This window comes from Gossypium hirsutum, chromosome A07 (assembly GCF_007990345.1).
Source record: "Gossypium hirsutum isolate 1008001.06 chromosome A07, Gossypium_hirsutum_v2.1, whole genome shotgun sequence".
NCBI lineage: Eukaryota > Viridiplantae > Streptophyta > Magnoliopsida > Malvales > Malvaceae > Gossypium > Gossypium hirsutum.
The window spans coordinates 22,765,412-22,780,129 of NC_053430.1; the positions used below are offsets into that span (position 1 = coordinate 22,765,412).

General features: G+C 38.8%; 1 non-coding gene across 1 annotated transcript; it reads left to right on the forward strand.

Moving 5' to 3' along the window:
* Nucleotides 1–13,472: 13,472 nt before the first annotated feature.
* Nucleotides 13,473–13,578, forward strand: LOC121203875 (small nucleolar RNA R71). Its single transcript, XR_005898808.1, has one exon. It is a non-coding gene; the product is annotated as a small nucleolar RNA R71 (small nucleolar RNA).
* The last annotated feature ends 1,140 nt before the right edge of the window (nucleotides 13,579–14,718 follow it).

Below are 14,718 nucleotides of genomic sequence, written 5' to 3' on the forward strand. Positions count from 1 at the left end.
AAGGTTGCACAGTCAATTCGTTAGCTTACTGTGTCAGAGGTTGGCGAGCCCAAGAGACAAAATGGCGTGGGATTCGCCATTAAGAAGTGATGATCTAGCATAAGATGATCCCACAGAAGCTATTGTTGGCTAGAGTCAGGTTCTGCTAAATTGTAAGTCTAAATTCTTGGAGCTGGTGGTTGTAGGCATCCTCTTCCACTATAACTGACTTATACTATTTGAGAATAATCACCCAAAGCCAAGGATTGAACCCAAGGCGGATCGAGACAACCGGAGGCTGGAATCTCTCTATAAGAACACCTTTTCCTCAACTATATTTATTTCTATTATTTTTAATTTTCGCAATTCCAATCAAAAATTTTAATTCTATTTTTATTTTATTTTTCCATATCAAAACTTTTAATTCTGTTTTTTTATTTCTTTTCCAGATACGCAGGTTTTCTTGGGCATGATTTTGACTAGGATTTCGAGGAATAAGCAATTGTGCAAATCTGGTCCCTAAGGATTTGACCCTACTTCCCCTACACTATTATTTTTATCATTTTCAATATTTTATAGGGATAGGATATTTTTCGTGCTCTTAACGACCGCATCAACGAAGTTTAACCCGCCCATATGTTTCTTTTGGCACAAATGTCTGGGCGTATTGTAACTATTGTATATGTAAGGGAAGATTTTATTTCAGGATGTTTTGTTGTTTAAAGGAAAAGATAATGTTAAGCGAAAATGGATAAGTATGATATGAATTATCGTCAAAGGTATAATATGCCTTGTTTTTCTGAAGTACTATGCTAGTTAGGTTGTAATGTAACCTGGTTAGAAACCAACTGGATATACTAGTTTGATACTTATAATGTGGGATTGCCATTTATATTTTTCTCGAAAATTGTTGACCATTAAGAAGGCAAATTCTGAAATACGTGACACTTGTTAATTCCACTAAGTAGGATAGGTTATATATATGTGTGTGAAACGAGTTCAAGAAAAGGTCCTTCGTCCTTGAATATGTAACACCCTAAACCCGGCTTAGATGTTATGGCCGAATCTGGCGATGCCACATGATAGTGTTTGAAACTAAGTTGTTACGATAAAACAATTCTCCATTTGTTTACGCTAGTTAACCCCAAAATTGTTACCTATCTAGTCGTCCATTTACACACATTTCATTGAGGAAGCTTTTAAAAGTCGTTTTAAGTAAACCGCATGTTTAGAGAAAACTTTGCCTTTTCGAAAACCAAGTTTTTATTTAAACATCTTGGCAGATATAAATCCACAAAAAATAAATAACCCAAATTAAATAAAAGTCCCAGAAAGTCCACAATTTACATAAAAAATAACCCAGAATATAACTTAAAATTTAATACCCAAAGTTGGAGAAAAAATTTAGGTTCGTATGGCCACCGCTAAGTCCTTCGCTGCACCGATTCGTCAAGTCTGGGGATTACCTGCACAGATAATTAAGCAGAAGGGGTGTGTTTACTTAAACTCAATGTGTAATTCCTCGTGCAAACAAACAGACAGTATACAAAATAAACTCAGTCTGGGCTTAAGCCCTTTTCAGTATCAGTGACAGTATCAGTTAGGGCTTTAGACCATCCAGTACAAAAGTAGTCATGCATCTGGGCCTTGGCCTATTATAGTATCAGTAATCAGTACAGTAACAGATTATGCAGTAAGCAAGTCTTGCCCAGCTAGCGTCTACACACCATCTCCGTCTAACCCTACACTCCATGTAGGGATATAATCAACCCACCTATCTCTACACTCCAAAAGAGTATCAGAAATGGCACTAGACAGTTATTTGCAGCTGAACTGCCAGTATATTAGGCTTAAAGCCTTTCAGTACACTTCCTCCACATATATCATCCCATCCCCATGCAATGCAACATACAATCATGGCATACTATCACATAGTGTCATGCATATAATCAGTACAATATTCTAATCATGCTCAGTAAACAGTCATACATATATCATTCAGTCAAATAGGGACCAAAGCATTGCTTACCAACCCTACAGAAGGTTCAAAGTCGACTTGGGCGACCCGTGCAACCTTGGCAAACAAATCAGTAGATTGGGCTCAAAGGCCAATATGATCTGTCCGTATGGCCCACATGGCCTAAATTGGCTTCGGCCGTATGGATCACATGGCCTGGCCCAGAATCCCACACGCCCGTGTAGGCCCACAAGCCTATATGGCCCATACAGCCCAAATTAGCCTTGCCCATGTGTCACGCACGGTCCACCTAGCCATCACACGACCGTGTCATGCACGCACGGACTGGCTCGTCGACCACATGCCCGTGTTCCCTCACACAACCTACCACATGGGCGACTACACGCCCATATGGCATCGACAGAAAACTTTTTCAGCTTTCCGTCAATCTCAATTTTCAGTGTTTTGGGTACACACCTGGTTTCGATTGATGAAAAAATTATCCCCGAGTACTTCAGAACCTATAATTGACCAATAACAGCACTTAAGTCAGTATAACATCGAAACCTTTAATGGAGACATTTCTCAAGCAAAAACTCACAATATCACTAACGCCTTCACAACTTACCAGTAACGAGTAGGAACTTTAATGCTGAAACGCCTCAGGAATACCAATAGAATCTTGTCCTTTTCCTAACCTGAGAGACCAAAACAAAACCCCCATTCAGAAATCAATCACAAAACCTTAAAAAAAACATAGCAAGAGTGATACTTACCTAATAAGCATAACAACGTTGACCCCCAAGACAACAATAGGAAAATCAAAAAGAAAAGAGGAAAAAGAGAAGAATTTCGATAGACTAGGGAAAAAGAGACGTAAAAAATTTAGAAGAAAATTTCTGGGGATTTCGAAAAAATAAAATAAAATAAAAGATAACAAAATCCCCCTTTAATCCCACTAAATCACCACCAACTGGTAACTACCCACTCCACAGACTTTTAACTCAATCCAAACACTCACTACCAACTGAAACAAAAATTAATACCTATGCTCATGCCTAGATTCGACCCCAAGACCTCCAAGACCCCAACACTCCACTAACCACCAGACCAGCAGGCCCATTCTAATATGATTCTATAAATACTTAAACTTAAGCCTTATAGACCAGGTTAAGGCTTTACTCATAAAAATACAAAAATTTTCTCAAGACAAGACTTGAACTTAGGACCTCACCTACACACCCAGAACACATAACCACTGAAGCAGATACACAATTTTTCACAACATACGATAAATAATTATATGGGATTTTGGGGCGTTACAACTCTACCCCCTTAAAGTAAATTTTGGCCTCGAAATTTACCTAGTCAGAATAAGTGAGGGTATTGCTGACGCATCGCATCCTTAGGCTCCCATGTGGCCTCTTCAGTGATATGATTATGCCAGAGAATGACCACGGCCCAACCCATTACCACCTCTGGCCTAACCACGGCCTCTCGAAAGCTGCTCAGTGGTGGTGCAATACCAGTACCCAGGACTTGCATCTTGTCGGACCTCCGCGGATAATCCCTAATACGGTGCCCTAATGAACCGCACTTCAAACCAACCCTAGTTCTTTTCCAACACTCGCCCTGATGGCGTCTACCACAGTCAGTACACGGCGGCTGTCCAGCAGCAGCTATATGACCCTTAACTTTGATCGGCCTATCCGCTCTGGCCTTTTTTTTAAGCCTCTAAATAGAACTCGAGGGCTCTGAATCCCTCTTGCTCTTACCTCTTTCCCAGTTTTGGAGCTCAGCGCACTTTACTTCCTCGGTGATCTTCATCCTATCAACCAGTGCAGTAAAGTCTCGCTCCCTCTATGGAGCCATCAAAACCCTCAGATTATCCTTGAGGCCATCCTCGAAGTTAACACATCGCTCGTACTCAGTCGCCATCATACTTCGCATATAGCGGCTAAGTCTTAGAAATTCAGCCTCATTCTCGACCACTGATCTATCACCCTGGGTCAAATTTAGAAACTCTCTCCTACGAGCATCCACATAATTGGCCCCCCATACTTCCCCTGGAAAGCAATCTTAAACGGCCTCTCGAAGGCTGCTCAGTGGTGGTGCAATACCAGTACCCAGGGCTTGCATCTTGTCGGACCTCCGCGGATAATCCCTAATACGGTGCCCTAATGAACCGCACTTCAAACCAACCCTAGTTCTTCTCCAACACTCCCCCTGATGGCATCTACCACAGTCAGTACACAACGGCTATCCAGCAGCAGCTATAGGAGCCCTAACTCTGATCGGCCTATCCGCTCTGGCCTTTTTCTTAAGCCTCTAAATAGAACTCGAGGGCTCCGAATCCCTTTTGCTCTTACCTCTTTTTCGATTCTGGAGCTCAGCGCGCTTCACTTCCTCGGTGATCTTCATCTTATCAACCAGTCCAGTAAAGTCTCGCTCCCTCTGTGGAGCTATCAAAACCCTCAGATTATCCTTGAGGCTATCCTCGAAGTGAACACATCACTCGTACTCAGTCGCCATCATACCTCGCGCATAGCGGCTCAATCTTAGAAATTTAGCCTCATTCTCGACCACTGATCTATCACCCTAGGTCAAATTTAGAAACTCTCTCCTATGGGAATCCACATAATTGGCTCCCACATACTTCCCCTGGAAAGCAATCTTAAATGGCCTCTCGAAGGCTGCTCAGTGGTGGTACAATACCAGTACCCGAGGCTTGCATCTTATCGGACCTCCGTGGATAATCCCTAATACGGTGCCCTAATGAACCGCACTTCAAACAAACCCTAGTTCTTTTCCAACACTCGCCCTGATGGCATCTACCACAGTCAGTACACAGCGGCTGTCCAGCAGCAGCTATAGGAGCCCTAACTCTGATTGGCCTATCCGCTCCGGCCTTTTTCTTAAGCCTCTAAATAGAACTCGAGGGCTTCGAATCCCTCTTGCTCTTACCTCTTTCCTGGTTCTGGAGCTCAGCGCGCTTCACTTCCTCGGTAATCTTCATCTTATCAACCAATGCAGTAAAGTCTCGCTTCCTCTGTGGAGTTATCAAAACCCTCAGAATATCCTTGAGGCCATCCTCGAAGTGAACGCATCGCTCGTACTCAGTCGCCATCATACCTCGCGCATAGCGGCTCAGTCTCAGAAATTCAGCCTCATTCTCGACCACTGATCTATCACCCTGGGTTAAATTTAGAAACTCTCTCCTACGGGCATCCACATAATTGGCCCCCACATACTTCCCCTGGAAAGTAATATTAAAGAACTCTCAGGTCAATCGGTCGAGCTGAGTGCCCTCTTTAACCGTAAGCTACCACTGGTAAGCCTCATCTCTCAATAGTGACACTGCACCTTTTAGTTTCTATTCAGGGGTGCAGTCCAGATCGTCCATGATCCTCTCTATGGCCTCAATCTAGTACTCAACCACATTAGGAATGACCCTAGTGACACCCTTGAATATCTCAGCTCTATTAGACCGAAGTCATTTCGTAACCGACCCTCGGCCTCCAGCTCCAGAATTACGCCCAGCGACCCTCTCCAAAATCCTCAACATGGCTTGGGATAGTGTGTCATCCTGATCGCGTGATTTCGTGATAAGTTTTAAATATAGATAATTAATCGTTCTTGAAACTAACTATTACCGCGATGTAGGCAAGTGTACCTATCGAATAGTAGTATAGTTCTAGCAAGACCGGCCTGTTGAACCCAAAGGAACTAAAAATACTAGTAATGACTGTCTTTTTATTATCTAGCCTAAGAATAAAGAGGTTTTGTTTTAAATAACTAATTATCTAAACTAAGAACTCAAAGAGAATAGAATTGGGGAATCGCTTTTGGGAAAATCAATTGAATTAAGACAATACCTAAGGAAAAATCCACCTAGACTGTACTTGTTATTCTGGCTCTGAATCGGACGATTTATTCACTTAACTTGTTCCGTAGAGATCCCTAAGTTATGTTATTATCCCTATTCAAGACTAATAACGTCTAATCCCTAGATTGAATAGTTGAGACCTTTCTCTAATTAACACTTTAGGGTTGCACTAACTCGATCTATGGATCCCCTTATTAGGTTTCACCCTAATCTGGCAAAACTTGTGACCCTATGTCCAGGTGCGCAAACAAATCCGCTTAATTATGAAAAATGTACTCTTAGACAGGGTCTATTCCTCCTCTGAATAAGAGCTTATCTTGAATCAGTATCCTGGGTTATCAAAACAAGAATTAAGAACACATAGTTAAGAACAAGTTAAATATTTATCATACAATTCAGAAAATAATAACAAGATTCGTCTTAGGTTTCATTCCCCTTAGGTATTTAGGGGTTTTAGTTCATAACTAAATAAGAAAACATCTCAGAATAATAAAGAGTACAAAACATAAAGAAAACCCAAAACTCCTGAAGAGAAATTGAGGGGAGATCTTCAGTCTTAATGATGAATCCAGATTCTGAGAAGGATCAATCGACTTCCTTGGAGTAATTCCTTACTCCCTGTTCTTTGTGCCCTTTTCTTCCTCCTCTAGGGTGTATTTATAGCCTTTACAATGCCTAAGAGCCTCAAAATTAGCCTTTTCTGAATTGGACTCAACTTGGGCTTGGCAAGGACACACCCGTGTTTGATTACTTCAGGCCGTACTCGAGCCTGCCAAATTGACATTGCCGTGTGGTCTGCCCATGTGAGGAGGTCCAGGCCATGTTGATTTTGTACTTTGGCCCATTTTCTCCGTTTTTGGCCCATTTCTTGTTCCTTTCGCACTCCTATGCTCTCCTAAGTATAAAACATGAAATTAAAGCATTAGGAGCATCAAATTCTCCAATTCTAATGGGAAATCATCCATAAAATGTGTTAAGCATGGGGTAAAAATATGTATAAATTATGGTTTATCAAATACCCCCACACTTAAGCATTTGTTTGTCCTCAAGTAAAATTCTCGACTCATAATCAAAATAAATTCTTCTCAACTTATAATTTCTATTGATAATATCTCAAAATAATCCATAGGTAATCATACATTGAGAATTCAACTAAAAGAACACAGAAGTTTCAAACATTCCAAGTTAAGTATTTAATCATGCAAACATAGGTGTCTCCCCTTATCTAAGTAATTAACTTTGATTCAGAATATCACAGAGTTTCACATCCTCACTAAAGATTTACTCAAATCACTCGAGGTGTTTAAGGATAATAAATGAAGCATTCAATAGTCAATAATGAAAAGTCATTACCATAGGCTTCCATGAAAATCAAATCTACACCACTATAATTTAAGATGATACATCAATCAGAAGGTCTTTAGAGGGTTGTAATGAGGCTTGGTTCGGGGGTGTGGTCACAAGCTGAAAGAAAAATGTTAGAATCGAGATCGAATTTAAAAATTGCCTAACTAGAAAAAGAGTTACTCATCACTTGCGTACAACAGAGCTTCTTCTCAAAACATGGAATTTAATTACTGAAGCTTACAAACAGAAGATCACTACATCACTACTAATGCATATATATATTTATTTAAGAACAAGTTAAATTACAAAGTAGAATAAAACATAGCCAAACAACTATTTCAATTCAAATATCGACAAGCAATGGGGCTCAAATTAATTTAGGGGATTTCAACAATAATGGGTTAAAGGTTAATATTAAGGGTAATACAAGAAATGGCTTGTTAGGCTCAATGGGGTTTACTAGGGGTTAATCGTGGAGGTAGGCTTTTCATGCCATGAGTGGGTTAATCCTAAGTGCCTTAATCATTTTGACATATCAAATCAAATGGTGTGGTCTTGACATGCATAATCAAGCAAGTTCTATAATAATAGTTCAATACTAACGCACTCAAAGTAATAATAAAAATGAGCATGAAAGAATTAATAGATGCTAAAAAGGCTCAAAAATCTCACAAAAATTATGGCTTTTTGATGTTTAAAACTTGTGAATTCCAACTCAAAGTAATACCTAAACTTTGGGGAAACAACCTAAGATTTTAAGTTCTTAAAAATCAACTTATCATGCTTGATTCTCTAATGTCTTAAAGTTTAAACAATCAATGCATAGATGCCTATGTTTTAATTCAAGATATATCAATTAAATTCATAAATCAATCAAAATTTATCCTAAATATGATATGAGAGCTTTTTAAGAGAACAAGGCAATCATTCAGGGATTTTTTTGATAATGAAATGAATACCCCCCACACTCAAGATGTACATTATCCTCAATGTACAAAGATATATATTAGAATATAAAACTAAAATAGGGAGAGAAGTGAAACTTCCTGAGTTAAAAATGGATGGAATTCCTGGATTAGCGAGAGTGAGTTGTTGGGAATAAAGCTGGATGACAAACATGATTCTGAAGAACAATAGGAGAATTGGGGGAATAATTTGGTAGCAATCATAAAGATAAACCGTGTTTAAAAACAAAAGAATCTTTAAAAATTAATAAAAGAAAAATAAAATAAAATAAAATAGATAAGCTAATTTTTTCAAGTGGCACAGCCGGGTCACACGCCCTTGTGGATCGTGTCCCGCCCGTGTTTGTTGCGAAGTGAGATGTCGTCACAGCCTTCGGGCACGCCCGTGTGTATAGGTCATGTTTCTTCATGATCATTTTACACGACCGTGTGCGATGTGGTTCACTTCTCCCACGGTCCTGTAGGTCTTCGTATGCCTATGTCGTTTTGATAGTGTCATCCATGGGTGCTAGACACGGCCAGGCCGCATGCCCGTGGCCACTTATCGCATCCCGTATTGGGAAAGATAACTTTTACCCTATTTTTGCACGGTCGTGTTTCCATCCGTGGTGGTCACACGGCCTTAAGCACGACTGTGTGCTCGGCCGTGTGGAGTTGGGAACCTGTGCGTCAAAAGACTCTGTTAGTGACCTAGATGTTTAAAAATTGAAATTTAAATAATTTAAAATTGTTAGTACTCGGGTTGCCTCTCGAGAAGCGCTTGTTTATAGTCTAAGCTCGACTGTTACCTTGTTGGTTTATTCAAGGCAGTTTGTGGAGTTCTAGCTCCTCACCATCGTCTTTAAAATTCTCACCGTTATAAAGTTTGAGATGATGTCTATTTACTTTGAAAGTACCGTGTGATGGGTGACTTACCTCTATTGTGCTATATGGAAGAATAGATTAGATTACGAAAGGTCCTAACCATCATGATTTAAGTTTCCCAGGAAACAATTTGAGTCTTGAGTTGTATAGGAGGACAAGTTCTCTAACTTCAAATTATTTTCGTTGCTTTAAACGAGTGTCATGGCGCATCTTTGTTGCTTCCTTGTATAGGTGTGAGTTTTCGTATGCATTGGCTCACCACTCATCAAGTTCGTTCAGTTGCATCAACCTATTTTTTCCTGCAAGTTTGGGATCAAGGTTTAGAAATTTAATAGCCCAAAAAGCTTTATGCTCTAGTTCGAATGGTAGATGACAACTTTTTCCATAAACAAGTCTGTACGGTGATGTCCCTATGGGGGTCTTAAAAGCAGTTTTGTAAGCCCATAAGGCATCATCTACTTTCATTGCCCAATCTTTTTTGTTTGATTCTACTGTTTTTTCCATTAGTTTGAGGATGGTATAGGGTGGCTGTTCTATGATGAACTCCATATTTCTTAAGATTTTTTTCAAATTGGGTATTACAAAAATGAGTGCCCCTGTCACTGATAATTACTCTAGGGAAACGTACTACCACTCTAGCATCATTTGTAGGTAGAGCTTGGTCTTCCACCCATTTGGACATATAATCAACTGCTACTAAGATGTATTTATTCCCAAATGAGCTGCGAATGGGCCCATGAAATCGATACCCCAAACGTCAAATATTTCACATGAAAGCATATAGTTTTGAGGAATTTCATCACGTTTAGATATGTTACCTGTCCGTTGGAATTTGTCACATGAAGTAACGTACCTATTAGCGTCTTTGAATGATAAGGGCCAATAAAAACCTGATTCAAGTATTTTATGTGCGGTTTTAGTTCCACTATAGTGTCCTCCAGTTGACTCTGAGTGGCAATGTGCCAGTATTTTTGATGTTTCTGATCTTGTAATGCATCTTCTATTGACTTGATCTACACATTTATGAAAAAGAAAGGGGTCGTCCCAAAAGTAGCTTTTCACATCATTAAAGAATTGCTTCTTTTGCTGGTGTGTTAACCCTTTTGGGGTAATGTTAGCTGCTGAAAAATTTGCGATATCTGCAAACCAAGGTACCTCAGAGTCACATATAGTGAAAAATTATTCTTCACGAAATGAATCATTTATTTCAACTTCATCTAGTTCTTTGGTATTGGAGTTTTCAAGCCTAGACAGAAGATCAGTAGCTAGATTTTCAGCTCCTTTCTTATCCTAAATTTCCAAGTCAAATTCTTGCAATAGGAGAACCCATCAATGAGTCGAGATTTTGCATCAGTTTTAGTTAAAAGGTAGCGAAGGGCAGAATGGTCAGTGTAAATATGATCAAAATTTATCAAATGCAAAAACCACAGATAGCAATTCTTTTTCTGTAGTAGTATAATTCTCTTGTGTGACTGTCAAAGTTTTGCTAGCATAATAGATAGGTTGAAAATGCTTGTCTCTTCGCTATCCCAATACTGCACCTACTGCAAAATCGCTCGCATCACACATTAATTCAAATGGTAAGTTCCAATCAGGTGCAATTATGATTGAAACATTGATTAATTTATCCTTTAAAGTATTAAATGCTTCTAAACACTCCTGATTGAAATTAAAAGGTATATCTTTTTCTAGCAATTTAGTCAAAGGCTTAGCTATTTTAGAAAAATCCTTAATAAATCTTCTATAAAAACCAGCATGTCCTAAAAGGCTTCTAATAGCCTTAACCGAACTAGGAGGGGATAATTTTTTGATTGTTTCTATTTTAGATTTGTCCACTTCAATCACTTTACTAGAAATTTTATGTCCTAATACAATACCTTCTTGAACCATGAAGTGACATTTCTCCCAGTTAAGGACAAGGTTTGTTTCCTCACATCTTATTAAAACTCGTTTTAAAATTTTAAAGCAGAGATAAAAAGAGTTACCGAATACCGAGATATTATCCATAAATACTTCCATGATATCTTCCACGAGTTCGTCAAAGATGGCCATCATACAGCGCTGAAAAGTGGTAGGAGCATTACACAATCCAAAAGGCATTCTACGATAAGAAAACGTACCATATGGGCATGTGAATGTCATTTTTTCTTGATCTTCAGAAGCTATTGGGATCTGGAAGTAACCAGAGAGTCTGTCTAGGAAGCAGTAGTACATGTGCTTGGATAATATTTCCAACATTTGGTCAATGAATGGCAAGGGAAAGTGATCTTTTCTTGTGGCATCATTCAGTTTCCTGTAGTCAATAAAAACTCTCCATCCTGTGACTGTCCTTGTTGGGATTAATTCATTCTTCTCGTTGGTCATAACCGTCATTCCTCTTTTCTTAGGGACAACCTGCACTGGAGTTACCCAAGAACTATCAGAAATAGGATAAATAATGCCAGCATCTAGAAGTTTAATTACCTCGGTTTTAACAACTTGCTTCATGTTGGGGTTCAGTCGTCTTTGAGCTTACAGACACAGTTTGTATTCATCTTTCGTCAAGATTTTGTGGGTGTAGAAAGAAGGGCTGATTCCTTTAATGTCTGAAATTTTTCAAGCTATGGCCTTTTTATGTTCTTTTAATACTTGGATTAATTCCTCTTTCTCCTTGGGTTGCAAGTTAGAAGCAATAATAACTGGTAATGTAGAATTATTTCCAAGGAATGCGTATTCCAAGTGGTTTGGTAATTGTTTAAGTTCCAGTTTGGGAGGCTCCTCAATAGAGGGTTTTTGCTGAAGTTCATCGTTTATCTTAATGCCCTCATATTCTACTTGTCTTGAAGAATGTTCATTAGGTTCATCATCTATCTCCTCTTCTTGAGCTAGATACAGTTCCGTCGTCTCCTTCTACACAATTTCCTGGAAAGAGTCTTGAGTAGTATGATCAATAGAGTTAATAAAATAACATGAATCATCCTGTTCCCTAGAGAACCTCATAGCATCGTAAATTTTAAAGATAATCTCCTCGTCACCTACTCTAAGTACCAATTTACCGTCACCCACATCAATTACAGCTCTAGCAGTGGCTCAAAATGGGCGCCCTAAAATTAAGGGCACTTCCACATCTTTATCCATGTCAAGCACAACAAAGTCAACAGAAAATATGAATTTATCTACTTTCACAAGTACGCCTTCTATAATACCCCTAGGATATTTAACAGATCTATCGGCTAATTGAATACTCATCCTAGTAGGTTTAGGTTCCCCAAGACCAAGTTGTTTGAACATTTTATATGACATCAAATTAATGTTAGTGCCTAAATCAGCTAGTTTTTTCTCAACATTCAGACTACCAATTAAGTAAGGGATAGTAAAACTTCCTGGATCTTTTAGTTTGGTTGGAAGCTTGTTTTGGAGTATGGTTGAGCACTTCTTGTTGAGTTCTACTGTAGATAAGTCCTAGAACTTCCTTTTGTTTGTTAGAAGCTCCTTCAAAAATTTTGCGTATGTAGGCATCTGCGAGATGGCTTCCACAAAAGGTAAGTTGATATGTAATTGCTTAAAAAGTTCAAGAAACTTACCGAATTGTGCATCAATGCGGTCTTTGTTCAATTTTGATGGGTATAGGACTGATGGTTTATATTCATTCGACACTGGTTTGTCACTATTTTCGGGTTTTTCTTACCCCCTTCCGCTTACCACGACTTCTTGTGTTAGCTTCTTTTTAGATTTCGCTAATACTTTTCCTCTCCTTAGTGTAATTGCTTCTACATACTCTTTTGATTCGGTGTTACTAAGTGCACTTCCTAGTGATCTTTCCGAAAGCAGTTTGGACAGCTAGCCTATCTGAGTTTCGAGCTCTTGGATAGACGCTTGTTGATTTTTAAGTGTTGTTTCGGTGTTCTGAAAATGGGTTTCTGACACTGATATAAACTTTGAGAGCATCTCTTCAAGGTTTGACTTCTTTTCCTGTTGATAGGGTAGTTGTTGGTAGCCTGAAGGTGGTTGTGGTCTTTGATTTCCTTGACCGCCCCACGAAAAATTAGGGTGGCTCCTCCCACCTGCATTGTAAGTGTTACTATATAGGTTATTTTGGGATCGAGAGTTATTGTTACCCATATATTGGACTTGTTCTTCCTCGATGCTAGGGTTGAAGGGTTGATACTCTGTGCATGCTCCTCCTCCATTCATCTTGCACCTCATTACTGGATGTACCTGAGTAAAACCAAGTAAACCATCAATCTTTTTATCTAGAAGTTCTTCCTGGTTTGACAGCATAGTAACCGAATCGACGTTATAAACGCCTGCTGTTTTAGTTGGCTTAGTCCTCATGACTTGCCACTGATAGTTATTTAGTGACATCTCCTCTATAAACTCATAGGCATCTTCAGGTGTTTTATTATTGATGCTTCTGCCAGCATCTACGTCAACCATTTTTCGAGTCGAAGGATTCAGGCCATTATGGAACGTTTGAACTTGAAGCCAAAGTCGTAACCCATGGTAAGGGCACCTTCTCAGTAAGTCTTTGTATCTCTCCCGTGCATCGTAGAGTGTTTCTAAATCGATCTGCACAAAAGAAGAGATATCATTATGTAATTTAGCCGTTTTAGCCGGTGGAAAATATTTTAGTAAAAATTTTTCGGTAATTTGTTCCCAAGTAGTAATTGACCCTTGTGGTAACGAGTTCAACCACTATTTAGCTTTGTTCCTTAATGAAAAGGGAAACAACCGAAGATGGATGGCATCATCAGAAACGCCATTGATTTTAAATGTATCGCAAAATTCCAGGAAGTTTGCTAAGTGAGCGTTGGGATCCTCATCCTCCAAACCATCAAACTGAACAAATTGTTGTATCATTTGAATAGTGTTAGGTTTCAGTTCAAAAGTATTTGCAGCTACAGCAGGTCTAACTATGCTCGATTCAGTTCTTGTTAAAGAAGGTTTAGCATAATCATACATAGTGCGTAGAGCAGGATTTTGATTAACCGCAATCGCAGGAGGTAGCTGATTGTCTTGATTTTCAGCCATCTCCTTGGTTGGGGGTTGAGTATCGTCCTCTTACTCGTTCTCTGTGTATCTTAAGCTTTGCCTTATTTCTCTTTGATGTCTGCGAACTGTGCGATCGATTTCTTCGTCAAAAAGTAATGATTCTGACGGGTTTCTTCTAGTCATAAACTATAAAAACCTGTCAAGAGAAAGAAAAAGTAAATTAATAAATAATAATAAAAAATAAAATTAATTTGTAAGAAAAATAAATGGTAAAGTAATAAAAATTGAGCATTCATAATATCTTAGTTCCCCGGCAACGGCGCCAAAAACTTGATCATGTGATTTCGTGATAGGTTTTAAATATTTATAATTAATCGTTCTTGAAACTAACTATTACCGCGATGTAGGCAAGTGTATCTATCGAACAGTAGTATAGTTCTAGCAAGACCGGACTGTCGAACCCAAAGGAACTAAAAGTACTAGTAATGACTGTCTTTTTATTATCTAGCCTAAGAATAAAGAGGTTTTGTTTTAACTAACTAATTATCTAAACTAAGAACTCACAAAGAATAGAATTCGGGAATCACTTTTGGGAAAATCAATTGAATTAAGACAATACCTAAGGAAAAATCCACCTAGACTGTACTTGTTATTCTGGCTCTGAATCGGATGATTTATTCACTTAACTTGTTCCGTAGAGATCCCTAAGTTATGTTATTATCCCTATTCAAGACTAATAATGTCTAATC